The sequence below is a fragment of the Metopolophium dirhodum genome, chromosome 1 (assembly GCF_019925205.1).
Source record: "Metopolophium dirhodum isolate CAU chromosome 1, ASM1992520v1, whole genome shotgun sequence".
Classification (NCBI taxonomy): Eukaryota; Metazoa; Arthropoda; class Insecta; order Hemiptera; family Aphididae; genus Metopolophium; species Metopolophium dirhodum.
The window spans coordinates 130,670,747-130,691,841 of record NC_083560.1 but is presented as its reverse complement, the minus strand read 5'-3'; the positions used below and the strand labels follow the sequence as shown (position 1 = coordinate 130,691,841).

At 31.3% G+C, this 21,095-nt stretch overlaps 7 pseudogenes; 5 read left to right on the top strand and 2 right to left on the bottom strand.

The window, feature by feature from the left end:
* Positions 1 to 329: 329 nt before the first annotated feature.
* Positions 330 to 1,679, top strand: LOC132953770 (uncharacterized; annotated as a pseudogene).
* A 2,399-nt stretch (positions 1,680 to 4,078) lies between these two features.
* Positions 4,079 to 6,016, bottom strand: LOC132933829 (uncharacterized; annotated as a pseudogene).
* Positions 6,017 to 7,679: 1,663 nt separating this feature from the next.
* On the top strand, positions 7,680 to 8,265 carry LOC132953768 (uncharacterized; annotated as a pseudogene).
* A 1,575-nt stretch (positions 8,266 to 9,840) lies between these two features.
* Positions 9,841 to 10,426, top strand: LOC132953767 (uncharacterized; annotated as a pseudogene).
* Positions 10,427 to 12,001: 1,575 nt separating this feature from the next.
* LOC132953766 (uncharacterized) lies at positions 12,002 to 13,351 on the top strand (annotated as a pseudogene).
* A 2,541-nt stretch (positions 13,352 to 15,892) lies between these two features.
* LOC132933830 (uncharacterized) lies at positions 15,893 to 17,830 on the bottom strand (annotated as a pseudogene).
* A 1,663-nt stretch (positions 17,831 to 19,493) lies between these two features.
* LOC132953765 (uncharacterized) lies at positions 19,494 to 20,900 on the top strand (annotated as a pseudogene).
* The last annotated feature ends 195 nt before the right edge of the window (positions 20,901 to 21,095 follow it).

The window sequence follows — 21,095 nt, the reverse complement described above, 5'->3', positions numbered from 1 at the left end:
ACTTATACGTAGTCAAGTATTTCGTGTATTACTATAAACACGAATTATTTTTTTTATCATTCATAAAAGGTAAATAAATAGGTATTATGTCAAAAGTAAAATCAAAAAGAAATAAAAATGTGATCCCCGTGGATGGTTTTATGTTCATATTTGATAAGCTTAGTGCGGACGAAACTAAACGGTTTTGGCGATGTCGTCGTAAAGATTTGGCTTGTCCGGCTCGAATACATACCGGTATACATGATTTTAAAGTTATAAAATTTTCTTCTAAAAAACATTGTCATGATTCTGAAGCGGCTAGAATAGAAGCAGACACAGCTTTAACGAGTATGCGTCAACGAGCTATTTCAACAATGGAACCTACGTCTTGTGTAATTAACGAATGTGTTAACGGGTTATCAGATGCGGCAAAGGTACACACATTAAATTTTGTTTTTCTATTATTATAATATTATAATATTATACTGTCCCTATCTGGTCCTTACAGTAATAAATAATTTTAATTTTAATTTATAGGGTGTTTTACAATCTTCCGAAGCTCTAAAACGACAAGTACGGCGTATAAGAAGTACCTAATGAAATAGCAGCTCCATGTGATCCATCAGATTTACTATCTTTACAGATACCCGATGAGTATCAAAATTATTCACCATCAATCGGAGTTAATGAAAATTTTTTATTGGCTGATAGTGTGGGCCTAGCAATGAAAGAATATTAATATTTGGTCGACCACTTGGACTCAAGTTATTGAAAGATTCGAAAATATGGTACATGGATGGAACTTTCAAAGTGGCACCTACTCTATTTTGCCAAGTTTATGTTATTTTAGCTGAATTTTTAGGGGGAGTCCATCCTGCAGTTTATGCATTGCTACCTAACAAAAAGGAACAAACATATGTAAAATTATTTAGTATGATTAATCAATTACAACCTGATCTCCATCCAACATCAGTTTCTTGTGATTTTGAACTTTGAGCCATAACAGCAATTAAAAATTCATTTGTAAATATAAATATTTTTGGATGTTATTTTCATTTAAGCCAAAATATTTTGAAAAAAGTTGGGGAGTTACATTTACTGTCAAAATATAATAATGAAGCAAATTTTTGTGTTGCAACCAAAACAATTATTGCACTGGCGTTTATACCACTGTGTGATTTAGATATGGCTGCAGATGAGTTGGCAGACGAACTTCCAGATGAGCTTATACCATTATTTGAGTGGTTTGAAGAATTTTATATTGGGAAGAAAAATCGACGTATAGGACGAAGAAAACCACGATATTCTCCTGAAATGTGGAATCTTCACCAACGAATATTGAATGATACAGATCGGACAAATAATCATGCAGAGGCGGCGAACCGACGATTAAATATTCAAATGGGTACTCATCCAACGATATGGACCTTCATTGCGAATCTCAAAAAAATTCAAGCCGGGCGTGACACGTATTATGAAAATCTTGTGTCGGGAAATAGTCCTCCAAGGAAGTTGAAAAAATTTCAAGACACAGATAAAAGAATGAAAAGGTTAGTAAATAATTATGATAGGAAAAATAAAATGATATTTTTAAGAGGTATAGCAAATAATATTGCTTTAAAATAAAATTGTAGATAATTTTTTTTTATATTGGCTAAATAATGTAATATCATATGTCTAACTGTATTAACTAGGTATAAATAATTATAATTATTTTGATTTATTTATTTACGATTTAAAGGGACTTGTCTTACCTTCAAATAATAATTATTATTTTATCCTAGATCCAGCTATTTGTTGTAAATAAACATTCAAAGCCTATAATTTAAAAATATATTTAAGTCACAAGGTATCTATTAACAAAAATTAAAATTCTAAATTTACCTTCAAAAATTTGCTTATGTGCCAGAAATCTTAATTCTAACTGTGATATAAAATAATCAATATAGGGAATAAACACAGAAATCCTAAAATAATCTTCTTACCCTTGATTTTCATCATTGAAGTTATGATTTGCCCTGTTTTTCTGCTTACTAGGTAAACGTTTTCTCTTAATTTCAACATTAATAATATCTGACATTTTCTGTACGCATGAAAATGTAATAAAATAAATAAATTATATTACATGCATTAATATATTCAGTATTATTTAGGTAATATAATTATAACCTTCATGGAACTATATCGTCGATGGGCGAGTAATACGTCGTATCTCAAAAAAAATTGATTTTGTGATTTATACATCAAAAAAAGCAGAGGAAAATAACACATGTTTTGATTAAAGCCAATCCTCGTAGTCGTAACAAGCTCTACCATTGCACGCTTTATCATACCTAGTGTTCCGTATATTTCTATAAGTCTATGCGTAGATCCCTGCATATAGTGAATAACCTTTGCTGTGATTACATTTTTTTATTCTTATTTTATTTTTATAAAATAATTATTATTTATATTGAAATCTATACAACGGTTGGACAAAATATAAACTTTTGGTAACCTATATCTTATATTAATATTATAATATCCATGCATGACGCTTAAAATAAATAAAACCAAATCGTTTCTTTCATGAAATATCGTTTTCGCAGAATAGTTTGTTTGTTGCATAGATACCTGCATCACCTTTGCCATAATCGATGAAAGCATATGCGTGACAAAAAAATAGTATGTGTGTCTCATGCGGGAAGGCAATTTTAGTCTTGGGCGAAATGCGTCTCTCGCCTGCGGCTCGTGCCACACACATCGCCAGCGACTGAAATAGCTAACTTCCCGCCCTTGCTACACAATATACTATTTTGTGATACTTACAGAAGTATACAAATAATCAATGCATACCTACTAATAGCTGAACAAGCGAAAAATTAATTTACTAATTGAGTATATACCTTTTAATTGGACTGTCTCGTAGATTTGTAAAAAGTATAATCTTATCCACTTGTCCTGCAATATCTCCAAGAGCTAATTGTATAAGACACCAAATATATTGTGACAAACGCTATTAAATTTAAAAAAAAAGTAATTGATTGTTATTAAAACAATACAACTGACACACTAGATTAAGCGTTCTGCCTTCAAGTTAACCATTGTCCATTACACAGTCTATTTTTCATGTATAAAACGTAATACTGATTGAGAGTTGTTCATTGTCTATCTCAAGCTTTTCAATAAAAATAAAAGTTCCACTCGTAGTATAATTTATTTTATATTAAATAAAATATATACATTTTAATAGGTAGTAATAAATATAAAAAAAAGTAATCGTAATATTGCTATGTATGTACACAAAAATAATACCAAAAATAAATAATTAGTAAACGAGAATAGGATACATAATATTATAACTGAAAGTAAATAATACTAATATTATATTAGTTACTTATAAGTAACAATTTAAGTAAACAATAAATTTAATGGCACATGACTACATGAGTACAAAATTACAGCGCAACTCATGCAAGTAATACGTAAGGCAATTTATTACAATTATTAAAGAATATTATATATTATTAATACGTATTGTACAAAATAATGATCTATAGCAGTTACAGTACGAAAGTGTCCATAATAATGAACAATATTTACATAAAAATCATAATATGTGTGAGTCTTATAACTAAATTCAATCAACTATATAATAATAAATATTATTCCACAACTATTTATAACTACTATATTATTAATATTTACAATTTAAAAATAAAAGTTATGAGGATGTCAACGCACTATTCGTTTTCTCTCTCTAGCCCACGCGCAACATAGACAAAACGTATTTACGCAGAATTATTTTTCCTATGTTTTTAAGTAATCTTAGAGTAAAATCACCCATTACAAAAAATATTGAGAATAATATTTTTGAGGGAATGACATTTAAATGCGCAGCATTTTTTTGTTTATTTTGAAAGTCAAATAACAATAAAATATAAAATCGATAAGTCATTCCCTCAAAAATATTATTCTCTATCTTTTTTTTAATGTGTGATTTTATTCTAAGATTAATTAAAAACATAGAAAAAATGATTTTGAATTAATGCGTTTTGTCTATGTTGCGCGTGGGCCAGAGAGAGAAACAAATAGAGCGCTGGCATCCTCGTATGATTTATTGACTAATTTTGAGACCTATACGGATACACGTGGTTTATTGTCTTTTGTTTAAAATATTTCTAACAAATATAATAACAAGTTAGGAACTGTCCCAGTCTGAAGTTTAGGAATAAGTGATAAATTAAAAAAAAATGATTACACCTACCTATGTACCAAATTACTATCATTTAATCGCTATTTACTGTTCGGTAATAATTTCACTGGCACTGCGACAGCATAATTTTCGTCCTCGGAATCCTGGTCTTTATCTTTATTGTGGTCATGACTGTTTTGTGGACTGTGGGCGTCTTCTTCAAAATCGTCCAGCTATTGCTGTAGGTCGTCCGTCTGAGTCAAACAATTTGATTCCTTGCGGAAAACGTACTCGTGCAACAGGCTCAGCTTTTTTGCCTATACAAATTTAAGACATTTAATACTACCATAAATAAGTTAAAAATTATAAGAACATTTTCTGATTTAATTTTGTTTGTTAGATACGTATGCAACGGTCCCCACCGCACCATTATCAAAAAATGTAATTTATTAGACCTGATATTATGACGTAGGTATAGTCGAAATTACTGGTCAGGCCAGTCAGACCATGGCCTGACCTAATACTGACCGGATAACATACCGACTTAATAGAATTTAAAATTAAAATTAAAAACTTTTTTTGTTATTAGAATTATTTTCTTATTCATAATTTTGCCTGTCCTAACAACATTTTCTATTTTCGCTAATGCGTAGTACTAAAGTATAGTGTATAGATCATGTACTATGGTTGTAGCCATCAAGCTAATTCTCGATGCCATAATGAATACATGAGTTCTAGAGCCCGAATGTATGTGAGTATGCGCATAATTCTGTTTGCGGTAAGGTACTGCAGTCAATCGCGCAGTAATTACTAATAACCAAGGCGCTCTAGCTTTTTCAATTATTATTGTGGCATCAAATCCAATACAAAGACTTCAAATATGTCTACACGTCTTATAGTACATGATTTAAAGTACCTACGTACGTACCGTATCATAAAATAATTTCTGGAAATCTTCTACAGTTTTTTGTACCATAGTGTCTTGTGACTTTACCATGTCTACGGCGTCGTCATCAGCGATAGTGCTCGTTGTGGTGTCGGCATCGGAATCTTCGTGACCGTCGGTTGTCTGCAGATGCTGATAAAACAGAGACAATTCGAATTTATTTATTTTAAATATTAAACATGTTGGTGGGTAGGTACATTATTAAATATTTAAGCCTCAACGTACTGCATGCTATACACAAACATTATATTATAGGCACTTACTGTTGCTATAATGGTAGCCTCCTCACCGAGCTGAAGTCCCTCGACTTCAGTTCTATTTTGCTCGAGGTATGTGCTTTATAATTCCAGCGAAGAATAATTGTAGAAATCCCGGAAAAGCTCAGTCACGCCACCACTGTCATTCAAATAATTATTTATTGAGCTCTTCATATTTTCTTTAAAAACTCGGGTTGTCTGACGCAAACCTCGAAGTACACTCTCCTGGTCGGTGCAGAGGAGATTGTTTTCTTCAACTAAATCATTAATCTCAATTTCGTGCTGTTTGACCAAATTATTAAATTTCAATTGCATACACTGTACTTCTTGATCATGATCTTTACGCATCTGGTCTTTAAGTTCACGCATGCTTTTCAGCGCGGCCTCTTGCCGTATTCCCTGGTAATAATTTAAATTTCGCAAATGTTGAACTAACGTCTCATGACTTCTTTGTAAGTTATCGACCATCACCCCGTGGTTTATTTCCAATTCTCCAATTTTTGATTGAAAGTAAATTTGTACATTTCTCATTTGTACTTCGTGATCGATTTGTAAATTTAAAACCGTTGCCTCGTGTTCCGCTCGCAGCTGATCAATTTCCTCTTGCCTATTCGTGTTTACCGCATCGCCGTTCTCGGTACATCTCAGTTGTTTTTTCATATTGCTAACTTCAGCCTTAGTATCTTTTTTATTATCAGCACAAATACTAAAACTGCTAGTCTACAATAAACCAAAAATTAAAAATTAATATATTTAAGATATTTAAGGGTCAGTGTTATCATTTATCGATTAAATCGAAGTATTAAATTATACATTTTTTACATTTTTGTTGCTATTGTTGTGAGCGGTAAAATTTCATTCATAGTCCCAAATTATGCCACACTAATACTTCTTAAATATAACAAGTATCAATTTATTGTATATTATATATAAAACGAGGGCAAAAAAATGAATAAATAAATAAAACCTACAAGGAACAGGTTAACACAGAAAAGTTTATATAGTTGATGATACTATTGTAGCATATTTAAAAGCAATGCTAAATCACCTATTACAACGACAAGCTTGACAACTGCTGTAAAGCAGAGTGGTACCCAATTGACCACCTTTTTTATTTTTATATTTTTTTTTGTCTGTGTACACGATAAGTAGTCGAAATAATGCTTCGATTTTTAACTTCAGTATCTTGTTCGGTGGGAAAGAGAATCTAGTCGGTGATTTGAGGAGGTTAATATTCCCAGTAGATTTCATAAGTGCCGGAAAAAACAACAATTTTCAACAAAATTGATTTTATTTTTTGGTGTACCTAACTCTAAAATTAATAACCATAGATATATGCAATTTTTTTCTAAATGTTTATATTAAAAATACATTATCACAATTTTTTTTATAACCTTAAAGTTCTAATTTTGAAAAAATACGTAAAAATCACGAAAATGTGCAAACTATTTTGAGCTAGAAATTCCAAAATTTTTTGGACCTAACCTGTCACATAATGCAAGTGCATCAATGCTAGTTTTAAGAACTGAATGAGTTCTTGAAAGTTTGGTTTTCCACAGCTTAAACTCTGCTGTAGCTGTAGAAACATCATGATTAACCAATGGTGAATAAAATTCTAATAATTTTTGGAAACTATTCCGTTCTTCAGACGACATAGAGCTATTTGGGGAATGGGACTTTTCGGCGCGGGTGATTCGGCGCGGACGTTTCGGCGATATGTCAATTCGACGATGTCCGTTTCGGCGCTTGACCGTTTCGGCGATACGGCAATTTACTTATCTGTAACATTGTCTCACCGTATGGCGTGTGGTATAGAAATATTATCTTTATTACTATATACCATATCTTATACTATTAGTACTACTATATATTATCTTTACTGTTACTTTATTGTTATTATTACAACACGATAAGGTGGTCACGATAGTCGATATGGATGATCTGATAATTTTATAATTTTATAATTTAGTTAGTCTGCGGAAAGTGAAGTACCTACTTATACGTAGTCAAGTATTTCGTGTATTACTATAAACACGAATTATTTTTTTTATCATTCATAAAAGGTAAATAAATAGGTATTATGTCAAAAGTAAAATCAAAAAGAAATAAAAATGTGATCCCCGTGGATGGTTTTATGTTCATATTTGATAAGCTTAGTGCGGACGAAACTAAACGGTTTTGGCGATGTCGTCGTAAAGATTTGGCTTGTCCGGCTCGAATACATACCGGTATACATGATTTTAAAGTTATAAAATTTTCTTCTAAAAAACATTGTCATGATTCTGAAGCGGCTAGAATAGAAGCAGACACAGCTTTAACGAGTATGCGTCAACGAGCTATTTCAACAATGGAACCTACGTCTTGTGTAATTAACGAATGTGTTAACGGGTTATCAGATGCGGCAAAGGTACACACATTAAATTTTGTTTTTCTATTATTATAATATTATAATATTATACTGTCCCTATCTGGTCCTTACAGTAATAAATAATTTTAATTTTAATTTATAGGGTGTTTTACAATCTTCCGAAGCTCTAAAACGACAAGTACGGCGTATAAGAAGTACCTAATGAAATAGCAGCTCCATGTGATCCATCAGATTTACTATCTTTACAGATACCCGATGAGTATCAAAATTATTCACCATCAATCGGAGTTAATGAAAATTTTTTATTGGCTGATAGTGTGGGCCTAGCAATGAAAGAATATTAATATTTGGTCGACCACTTGGACTCAAGTTATTGAAAGATTCGAAAATATGGTACATGGATGGAACTTTCAAAGTAGCACCTACTCTAGTACATCTCAGTTGTTTTTTCATATTGCTAACTTCAGCCTTAGTATCTTTTTTATTATCAGCACAAATACTAAAACTGCTAGTCTACAATAAACCAAAAATTAAAAATTAATATATTTAAGATATTTAAGGGTCAGTGTTATCATTTATCGATTAAATCGAAGTATTAAATTATACATTTTTTACATTTTTGTTGCTATTGTTGTGAGCGGTAAAATTTCATTCATAGTCCCAAATTATGCCACACTAATACTTCTTAAATATAACAAGTATCAATTTATTGTATATTATATATAAAACGAGGGCAAAAAAATGAATAAATAAATAAAACCTACAAGGAACAGGTTAACACAGAAAAGTTTATATAGTTGATGATACTATTGTAGCATATTTAAAAGCAATGCTAAATCGCCTATTACAACGACAAGCTTGACAACTGCTGTAAAGCAGAGTGGTACCCAATTGACCACCTTTTTTATTTTTATATTTTTTTTTGTCTGTGTACACGATAAGTAGTCGAAATAATGCTTCGATTTTTAACTTCAGTATCTTGTTCGGTGGGAAAGAGAATCTAGTCGGTGATTTGAGGAGGTTAATATTCCCAGTAGATTTCATAAGTGCCGGAAAAAACAACAATTTTCAACAAAATTGATTTTATTTTTTGGTGTACCTAACTCTAAAATTAATAACCATAGATATATGCAATTTTTTTCTAAATGTTTATATTAAAAATACATTATCACAATTTTTTTTATAACCTTAAAGTTCTAATTTTGAAAAAATACGTAAAAATCACGAAAATGTGCAAACTATTTTGAGCTAGAAATTCCAAAATTTTTTGGACCTAACCTGTCACATAATGCAAGTGCATCAATGCTAGTTTTAAGAACTGAATGAGTTCTTGAAAGTTTGGTTTTCCACAGCTTAAACTCTGCTGTAGCTGTAGAAACATCATGATTAACCAATGGTGAATAAAATTCTAATAATTTTTGGAAACTATTCCGTTCTTCAGACGACATAGAGCTATTTGGGGAATGGGACTTTTCGGCGCGGGTGATTCGGCGCGGACGTTTCGGCGATATGTCAATTCGACGATGTCCGTTTCGGCGCTTGACCGTTTCGGCGATACGGCAATTTACTTATCTGTAACATTGTCTCACCGTATGGCGTGTGGTATAGAAATATTATCTTTATTACTATATACCATATCTTATACTATTAGTACTACTATATATTATCTTTACTGTTACTTTATTGTTATTATTACAACACGATAAGGTGGTCACGATAGTCGATATGGATGATCTGATAATTTTATAATTTTATAATTTAGTTAGTCTGCGGAAAGTGAAGTACCTACTTATACGTAGTCAAGTATTTCGTGTATTACTATAAACACGAATTATTTTTTTTATCATTCATAAAAGGTAAATAAATAGGTATTATGTCAAAAGTAAAATCAAAAAGAAATAAAAATGTGATCCCCGTGGATGGTTTTATGTTCATATTTGATAAGCTTAGTGCGGACGAAACTAAACGGTTTTGGCGATGTCGTCGTAAAGATTTGGCTTGTCCGGCTCGAATACATACCGGTATACATGATTTTAAAGTTATAAAATTTTCTTCTAAAAAACATTGTCATGATTCTGAAGCGGCTAGAATAGAAGCAGACACAGCTTTAACGAGTATGCGTCAACGAGCTATTTCAACAATGGAACCTACGTCTTGTGTAATTAACGAATGTGTTAACGGGTTATCAGATGCGGCAAAGGTACACACATTAAATTTTGTTTTTCTATTATTATAATATTATAATATTATACTGTCCCTATCTGGTCCTTACAGTAATAAATAATTTTAATTTTAATTTATAGGGTGTTTTACAATCTTCCGAAGCTCTAAAACGACAAGTACGGCGTATAAGAAGTACCTAATGAAATAGCAGCTCCATGTGATCCATCAGATTTACTATCTTTACAGATACCCGATGAGTATCAAAATTATTCACCATCAATCGGAGTTAATGAAAATTTTTTATTGGCTGATAGTGTGGGCCTAGCAATGAAAGAATATTAATATTTGGTCGACCACTTGGACTCAAGTTATTGAAAGATTCGAAAATATGGTACATGGATGGAACTTTCAAAGTAGCACCTACTCTAGTACATCTCAGTTGTTTTTTCATATTGCTAACTTCAGCCTTAGTATCTTTTTTATTATCAGCACAAATACTAAAACTGCTAGTCTACAATAAACCAAAAATTAAAAATTAATATATTTAAGATATTTAAGGGTCAGTGTTATCATTTATCGATTAAATCGAAGTATTAAATTATACATTTTTTACATTTTTGTTGCTATTGTTGTGAGCGGTAAAATTTCATTCATAGTCCCAAATTATGCCACACTAATACTTCTTAAATATAACAAGTATCAATTTATTGTATATTATATATAAAACGAGGGCAAAAAAATGAATAAATAAATAAAACCTACAAGGAACAGGTTAACACAGAAAAGTTTATATAGTTGATGATACTATTGTAGCATATTTAAAAGCAATGCTAAATCGCCTATTACAACGACAAGCTTGACAACTGCTGTAAAGCAGAGTGGTACCCAATTGACCACCTTTTTTATTTTTATATTTTTTTTTGTCTGTGTACACGATAAGTAGTCGAAATAATGCTTCGATTTTTAACTTCAGTATCTTGTTCGGTGGGAAAGAGAATCTAGTCGGTGATTTGAGGAGGTTAATATTCCCAGTAGATTTCATAAGTGCCGGAAAAAACAACAATTTTCAACAAAATTGATTTTATTTTTTGGTGTACCTAACTCTAAAATTAATAACCATAGATATATGCAATTTTTTTCTAAATGTTTATATTAAAAATACATTATCACAATTTTTTTTATAACCTTAAAGTTCTAATTTTGAAAAAATACGTAAAAATCACGAAAATGTGCAAACTATTTTGAGCTAGAAATTCCAAAATTTTTTGGACCTAACCTGTCACATAATGCAAGTGCATCAATGCTAGTTTTAAGAACTGAATGAGTTCTTGAAAGTTTGGTTTTCCACAGCTTAAACTCTGCTGTAGCTGTAGAAACATCATGATTAACCAATGGTGAATAAAATTCTAATAATTTTTGGAAACTATTCCGTTCTTCAGACGACATAGAGCTATTTGGGGAATGGGACTTTTCGGCGCGGGTGATTCGGCGCGGACGTTTCGGCGATATGTCAATTCGACGATGTCCGTTTCGGCGCTTGACCGTTTCGGCGATACGGCAATTTACTTATCTGTAACATTGTCTCACCGTATGGCGTGTGGTATAGAAATATTATCTTTATTACTATATACCATATCTTATACTATTAGTACTACTATATATTATCTTTACTGTTACTTTATTGTTATTATTACAACACGATAAGGTGGTCACGATAGTCGATATGGATGATCTGATAATTTTATAATTTTATAATTTAGTTAGTCTGCGGAAAGTGAAGTACCTACTTATACGTAGTCAAGTATTTCGTGTATTACTATAAACACGAATTATTTTTTTTATCATTCATAAAAGGTAAATAAATAGGTATTATGTCAAAAGTAAAATCAAAAAGAAATAAAAATGTGATCCCCGTGGATGGTTTTATGTTCATATTTGATAAGCTTAGTGCGGACGAAACTAAACGGTTTTGGCGATGTCGTCGTAAAGATTTGGCTTGTCCGGCTCGAATACATACCGGTATACATGATTTTAAAGTTATAAAATTTTCTTCTAAAAAACATTGTCATGATTCTGAAGCGGCTAGAATAGAAGCAGACACAGCTTTAACGAGTATGCGTCAACGAGCTATTTCAACAATGGAACCTACGTCTTGTGTAATTAACGAATGTGTTAACGGGTTATCAGATGCGGCAAAGGTACACACATTAAATTTTGTTTTTCTATTATTATAATATTATAATATTATACTGTCCCTATCTGGTCCTTACAGTAATAAATAATTTTAATTTTAATTTATAGGGTGTTTTACAATCTTCCGAAGCTCTAAAACGACAAGTACGGCGTATAAGAAGTACCTAATGAAATAGCAGCTCCATGTGATCCATCAGATTTACTATCTTTACAGATACCCGATGAGTATCAAAATTATTCACCATCAATCGGAGTTAATGAAAATTTTTTATTGGCTGATAGTGTGGGCCTAGCAATGAAAGAATATTAATATTTGGTCGACCACTTGGACTCAAGTTATTGAAAGATTCGAAAATATGGTACATGGATGGAACTTTCAAAGTGGCACCTACTCTATTTTGCCAAGTTTATGTTATTTTAGCTGAATTTTTAGGGGGAGTCCATCCTGCAGTTTATGCATTGCTACCTAACAAAAAGGAACAAACATATGTAAAATTATTTAGTATGATTAATCAATTACAACCTGATCTCCATCCAACATCAGTTTCTTGTGATTTTGAACTTTGAGCCATAACAGCAATTAAAAATTCATTTGTAAATATAAATATTTTTGGATGTTATTTTCATTTAAGCCAAAATTTTTTGAAAAAAGTTGGGGAGTTACATTTACTGTCAAAATATAATAATGAAGCAAATTTTTGTGTTGCAACCAAAACAATTATTGCACTGGCGTTTATACCACTGTGTGATTTAGATATGGCTGCAGATGAGTTGGCAGACGAACTTCCAGATGAGCTTATACCATTATTTGAGTGGTTTGAAGAATTTTATATTGGGAAGAAAAATCGACGTATAGGACGAAGAAAACCACGATATTCTCCTGAAATGTGGAATCTTCACCAACGAATATTGAATGATACAGATCGGACAAATAATCATGCAGAGGCGGCGAACCGACGATTAAATATTCAAATGGGTACTCATCCAACGATATGGACCTTCATTGCGAATCTCAAAAAAATTCAAGCCGGGCGTGACACGTATTATGAAAATCTTGTGTCGGGAAATAGTCCTCCAAGGAAGTTGAAAAAATTTCAAGACACAGATAAAAGAATGAAAAGGTTAGTAAATAATTATGATAGGAAAAATAAAATGATATTTTTAAGAGGTATAGCAAATAATATTGCTTTAAAATAAAATTGTAGATAATTTTTTTTTATATTGGCTAAATAATGTAATATCATATGTCTAACTGTATTAACTAGGTATAAATAATTATAATTATTTTGATTTATTTATTTACGATTTAAAGGGACTTGTCTTACCTTCAAATAATAATTATTATTTTGACTTATTTATGATTTAAAATTACTTATTATATTTTATAACACGTTTTTATATTATATTATATATTTTTTTTTTACTATAAAATTTCACCGAAATGGTCACTCGCCGAAACGGACATCGTCGAATTGACATATCGCCGAAACGTCCTAGATCCAGCTATTTGTTGTAAATAAACATTCAAAGCCTATAATTTAAAAATATATTTAAGTCACAAGGTATCTATTAACAAAAATTAAAAGTCTAAATTTGCCTTCAAAAATTTGCTTATGTGCCAGAAATCTTAATTCTAACTGTGATATAAAATAATCAATATAGGGAATAAACACAGAAATCCTAAAATAATCTTCTTACCCTTGATTTTCATCATTGAAGTTATGATTTGCCCTGTTTTTCTGCTTACTAGGTAAACGTTTTCTCTTAATTTCAACATTAATAATATCTGACATTTTCTGTACGCATGAAAATGTAATAAAATAAATAAATTATATTACATGCATTAATATATTCAGTATTATTTAGGTAATATAATTATAACCTTCATGGAACTATATCGTCGATGGGCGAGTAATACGTCGTATCTCAAAAAAAATTGATTTTGTGATTTATACATCAAAAAAAGCAGAGGAAAATAACACATGTTTTGATTAAAGCCAATCCTCGTAGTCGTAACAAGCTCTACCATTGCACGCTTTATCATACCTAGTGTTCCGTATATTTCTATAAGTCTATGCGTAGATCCCTGCATATAGTGAATAACCTTTGCTGTGATTACATTTTTTTATTCTTATTTTATTTTTATAAAATAATTATTATTTATATTGAAATCTATACAACGGTTGGACAAAATATAAACTTTTGGTAACCTATATCTTATATTAATATTATAATATCCATGCATGACGCTTAAAATAAATAAAACCAAATCGTTTCTTTCATGAAATATCGTTTTCGCAGAATAGTTTGTTTGTTGCATAGATACCTGCATCACCTTTGCCATAATCGATGAAAGCATATGCGTGACAAAAAAATAGTATGTGTGTCTCATGCGGGAAGGCAATTTTAGTCTTGGGCGAAATGCGTCTCTCGCCTGCGGCTCGTGCCACACACATCGCCAGCGACTGAAATAGCTAACTTCCCGCCCTTGCTACACAATATACTATTTTGTGATACTTACAGAAGTATACAAATAATCAATGCATACCTACTAATAGCTGAACAAGCGAAAAATTAATTTACTAATTGAGTATATACCTTTTAATTGGACTGTCTCGTAGATTTGTAAAAAGTATAATCTTATCCACTTGTCCTGCAATATCTCCAAGAGCTAATTGTATAAGACACCAAATATATTGTGACAAACGCTATTAAATTTAAAAAAAAAGTAATTGATTGTTATTAAAACAATACAACTGACACACTAGATTAAGCGTTCTGCCTTCAAGTTAACCATTGTCCATTACACAGTCTATTTTTCATGTATAAAACGTAATACTGATTGAGAGTTGTTCATTGTCTATCTCAAGCTTTTCAATAAAAATAAAAGTTCCACTCGTAGTATAATTTATTTTATATTAAATAAAATATATACATTTTAATAGGTAGTAATAAATATAAAAAAAAGTAATCGTAATATTGCTATGTATGTACACAAAAATAATACCAAAAATAAATAATTAGTAAACGAGAATAGGATACATAATATTATAACTGAAAGTAAATAATACTAATATTATATTAGTTACTTATAAGTAACAATTTAAGTAAACAATAAATTTAATGGCACATGACTACATGAGTACAAAATTACAGCGCAACTCATGCAAGTAATACGTAAGGCAATTTATTACAATTATTAAAGAATATTATATATTATTAATACGTATTGTACAAAATAATGATCTATAGCAGTTACAGTACGAAAGTGTCCATAATAATGAACAATATTTACATAAAAATCATAATATGTGTGAGTCTTATAACTAAATTCAATCAACTATATAATAATAAATATTATTCCACAACTATTTATAACTACTATATTATTAATATTTACAATTTAAAAATAAAAGTTATGAGGATGTCAACGCACTATTCGTTTTCTCTCTCTAGCCCACGCGCAACATAGACAAAACGTATTTACGCAGAATTATTTTTCCTATGTTTTTAAGTAATCTTAGAGTAAAATCACCCATTACAAAAAATATTGAGAATAATATTTTTGAGGGAATGACATTTAAATGCGCAGCATTTTTTTGTTTATTTTGAAAGTCAAATAACAATAAAATATAAAATCGATAAGTCATTCCCTCAAAAATATTATTCTCTATCTTTTTTTTAATGTGTGATTTTATTCTAAGATTAATTAAAAACATAGAAAAAATGATTTTGAATTAATGCGTTTTGTCTATGTTGCGCGTGGGCCAGAGAGAGAAACAAATAGAGCGCTGGCATCCTCGTATGATTTATTGACTAATTTTGAGACCTATACGGATACACGTGGTTTATTGTCTTTTGTTTAAAATATTTCTAACAAATATAATAACAAGTTAGGAACTGTCCCAGTCTGAAGTTTAGGAATAAGTGATAAATTAAAAAAAAATGATTACACCTACCTATGTACCAAATTACTATCATTTAATCGCTATTTACTGTTCGGTAATAATTTCACTGGCACTGCGACAGCATAATTTTCGTCCTCGGAATCCTGGTCTTTATCTTTATTGTGGTCATGACTGTTTTGTGGACTGTGGGCGTCTTCTTCAAAATCGTCCAGCTATTGCTGTAGGTCGTCCGTCTGAGTCAAACAATTTGATTCCTTGCGGAAAACGTACTCGTGCAACAGGCTCAGCTTTTTTGCCTATACAAATTTAAGACATTTAATACTACCATAAATAAGTTAAAAATTATAAGAACATTTTCTGATTTAATTTTGTTTGTTAGATACGTATGCAACGGTCCCCACCGCACCATTATCAAAAAATGTAATTTATTAGACCTGATATTATGACGTAGGTATAGTCGAAATTACTGGTCAGGCCAGTCAGACCATGGCCTGACCTAATACTGACCGGATAACATACCGACTTAATAGAATTTAAAATTAAAATTAAAAACTTTTTTTGTTATTAGAATTATTTTCTTATTCATAATTTTGCCTGTCCTAACAACATTTTCTATTTTCGCTAATGCGTAGTACTAAAGTATAGTGTATAGATCATGTACTATGGTTGTAGCCATCAAGCTAATTCTCGATGCCATAATGAATACATGAGTTCTAGAGCCCGAATGTATGTGAGTATGCGCATAATTCTGTTTGCGGTAAGGTACTGCAGTCAATCGCGCAGTAATTACTAATAACCAAGGCGCTCTAGCTTTTTCAATTATTATTGTGGCATCAAATCCAATACAAAGACTTCAAATATGTCTACACGTCTTATAGTACATGATTTAAAGTACCTACGTACGTACCGTATCATAAAATAATTTCTGGAAATCTTCTACAGTTTTTTGTACCATAGTGTCTTGTGACTTTACCATGTCTACGGCGTCGTCATCAGCGATAGTGCTCGTTGTGGTGTCGGCATCGGAATCTTCGTGACCGTCGGTTGTCTGCAGATGCTGATAAAACAGAGACAATTCGAATTTATTTATTTTAAATATTAAACATGTTGGTGGGTAGGTACATTATTAAATATTTAAGCCTCAACGTACTGCATGCTATACACAAACATTATATTATAGGCACTTACTGTTGCTATAATGGTAGCCTCCTCACCGAGCTGAAGTCCCTCGACTTCAGTTCTATTTTGCTCGAGGTATGTGCTTTATAATTCCAGCGAAGAATAATTGTAGAAATCCCGGAAAAGCTCAGTCACGCCACCACTGTCATTCAAATAATTATTTATTGAGCTCTTCATATTTTCTTTAAAAACTCGGGTTGTCTGACGCAAACCTCGAAGTACACTCTCCTGGTCGGTGCAGAGGAGATTGTTTTCTTCAACTAAATCATTAATCTCAATTTCGTGCTGTTTGACCAAATTATTAAATTTCAATTGCATACACTGTACTTCTTGATCATGATCTTTACGCATCTGGTCTTTAAGTTCACGCATGCTTTTCAGCGCGGCCTCTTGCCGTATTCCCTGGTAATAATTTAAATTTCGCAAATGTTGAACTAACGTCTCATGACTTCTTTGTAAGTTATCGACCATCACCCCGTGGTTTATTTCCAATTCTCCAATTTTTGATTGAAAGTAAATTTGTACATTTCTCATTTGTACTTCGTGATCGATTTGTAAATTTAAAACCGTTGCCTCGTGTTCCGCTCGCAGCTGATCAATTTCCTCTTGCCTATTCGTGTTTACCGCATCGCCGTTCTCGGTACATCTCAGTTGTTTTTTCATATTGCTAACTTCAGCCTTAGTATCTTTTTTATTATCAGCACAAATACTAAAACTGCTAGTCTACAATAAACCAAAAATTAAAAATTAATATATTTAAGATATTTAAGGGTCAGTGTTATCATTTATCGATTAAATCGAAGTATTAAATTATACATTTTTTACATTTTTGTTGCTATTGTTGTGAGCGGTAAAATTTCATTCATAGTCCCAAATTATGCCACACTAATACTTCTTAAATATAACAAGTATCAATTTATTGTATATTATATATAAAACGAGGGCAAAAAAATGAATAAATAAATAAAACCTACAAGGAACAGGTTAACACAGAAAAGTTTATATAGTTGATGATACTATTGTAGCATATTTAAAAGCAATGCTAAATCACCTATTACAACGACAAGCTTGACAACTGCTGTAAAGCAGAGTGGTACCCAATTGACCACCTTTTTTATTTTTATATTTTTTTTTGTCTGTGTACACGATAAGTAGTCGAAATAATGCTTCGATTTTTAACTTCAGTATCTTGTTCGGTGGGAAAGAGAATCTAGTCGGTGATTTGAGGAGGTTAATATTCCCAGTAGATTTCATAAGTGCCGGAAAAAACAACAATTTTCAACAAAATTGATTTTATTTTTTGGTGTACCTAACTCTAAAATTAATAACCATAGATATATGCAATTTTTTTCTAAATGTTTATATTAAAAATACATTATCACAATTTTTTTTATAACCTTAAAGTTCTAATTTTGAAAAAATACGTAAAAATCACGAAAATGTGCAAACTATTTTGAGCTAGAAATTCCAAAATTTTTTGGACCTAACCTGTCACATAATGCAAGTGCATCAATGCTAGTTTTAAGAACTGAATGAGTTCTTGAAAGTTTGGTTTTCCACAGCTTAAACTCTGCTGTAGCTGTAGAAACATCATGATTAACCAATGGTGAATAAAATTCTAATAATTTTTGGAAACTATTCCGTTCTTCAGACGACATAGAGCTATTTGGGGAATGGGACTTTTCGGCGCGGGTGATTCGGCGCGGACGTTTCGGCGATATGTCAATTCGACGATGTCCGTTTCGGCGCTTGACCGTTTCGGCGATACGGCAATTTACTTATCTGTAACATTGTCTCACCGTATGGCGTGTGGTATAGAAATATTATCTTTATTACTATATACCATATCTTATACTATTAGTACTACTATATATTATCTTTACTGTTACTTTATTGTTATTATTACAACACGATAAGGTGGTCACGATAGTCGATATGGATGATCTGATAATTTTATAATTTTATAATTTAGTTAGTCTGCGGAAAGTGAAGTACCTACTTATACGTAGTCAAGTATTTCGTGTATTACTATAAACACGAATTATTTTTTTTATCATTCATAAAAGGTAAATAAATAGGTATTATGTCAAAAGTAAAATCAAAAAGAAATAAAAATGTGATCCCCGTGGATGGTTTTATGTTCATATTTGATAAGCTTAGTGCGGACGAAACTAAACGGTTTTGGCGATGTCGTCGTAAAGATTTGGCTTGTCCGGCTCGAATACATACCGGTATACATGATTTTAAAGTTATAAAATTTTCTTCTAAAAAACATTGTCATGATTCTGAAGCGGCTAGAATAGAAGCAGACACAGCTTTAACGAGTATGCGTCAACGAGCTATTTCAACAATGGAACCTACGTCTTGTGTAATTAACGAATGTGTTAACGGGTTATCAGATGCGGCAAAGGTACACACATTAAATTTTGTTTTTCTATTATTATAATATTATAATATTATACTGTCCCTATCTGGTCCTTACAGTAATAAATAATTTTAATTTTAATTTATAGGGTGTTTTACAATCTTCCGAAGCTCTAAAACGACAAGTACGGCGTATAAGAAGTACCTAATGAAATAGCAGCTCCATGTGATCCATCAGATTTACTATCTTTACAGATACCCGATGAGTATCAAAATTATTCACCATCAATCGGAGTTAATGAAAATTTTTTATTGGCTGATAGTGTGGGCCTAGCAATGAAAGAATATTAATATTTGGTCGACCACTTGGACTCAAGTTATTGAAAGATTCGAAAATATGGTACATGGATGGAACTTTCAAAGTGGCACCTACTCTATTTTGCCAAGTTTATGTTATTTTAGCTGAATTTTTAGGGGGAGTCCATCCTGCAGTTTATGCATTGCTACCTAACAAAAAGGAACAAACATATGTAAAATTATTTAGTATGATTAATCAATTACAACCTGATCTCCATCCAACATCAGTTTCTTGTGATTTTGAACTTTGAGCCATAACAGCAATTAAAAATTCATTTGTAAATATAAATATTTTTGGATGTTATTTTCATTTAAGCCAAAATATTTTGAAAAAAGTTGGGGAGTTACATTTACTGTCAAAATATAATAATGAAGCAAATTTTTGTGTTGCAACCAAAACAATTATTGCACTGGCGTTTATACCACTGTGTGATTTAGATATGGCTGCAGATGAGTTGGCAGACGAACTTCCAGATGAGCTTATACCATTATTTGAGTGGTTTGAAGAATTTTATATTGGGAAGAAAAATCGACGTATAGGACGAAGAAAACCACGATATTCTCCTGAAATGTGGAATCTTCACCAACGAATATTGAATGATACAGATCGGACAAATAATCATGCAGAGGCGGCGAACCGACGATTAAATATTCAAATGGGTACTCATCCAACGATATGGACCTTCATTGCGAATCTCAAAAAAATTCAAGCCGGGCGTGACACGTATTATGAAAATCTTGTGTCGGGAAATAGTCCTCCAAGGAAGTTGAAAAAATTTCAAGACACAGATAAAAGAATGAAAAGGTTAGTAAATAATTATGATAGGAAAAATAAAATGATATTTTTAAGAGGTATAGCAAATAATATTGCTTTAAAATAAAATTGTAGATAATTTTTTTTTATATTGGCTAAATAATGTAATATCATATGTCTAACTGTATTAACTAGCAGGGCCGTCCCAAGGTTTTTCGGGGCCAGGGGCAAATTAATTTGGGGGCCCTTCGACCATAATAATAAGATATGATAAACAAAATACTCACTGAGAATAACAAAATGTTTATGAACGTATTTTTCCAAACCTTAACCAATCAAGCTTATTTAAATTCATGTACCTACTGCATTACATACTTACATAATAGAATTGAATATTATTTATATTATTTATATCAATATTATTCAATACATTATTAGCAATGTATTACCATG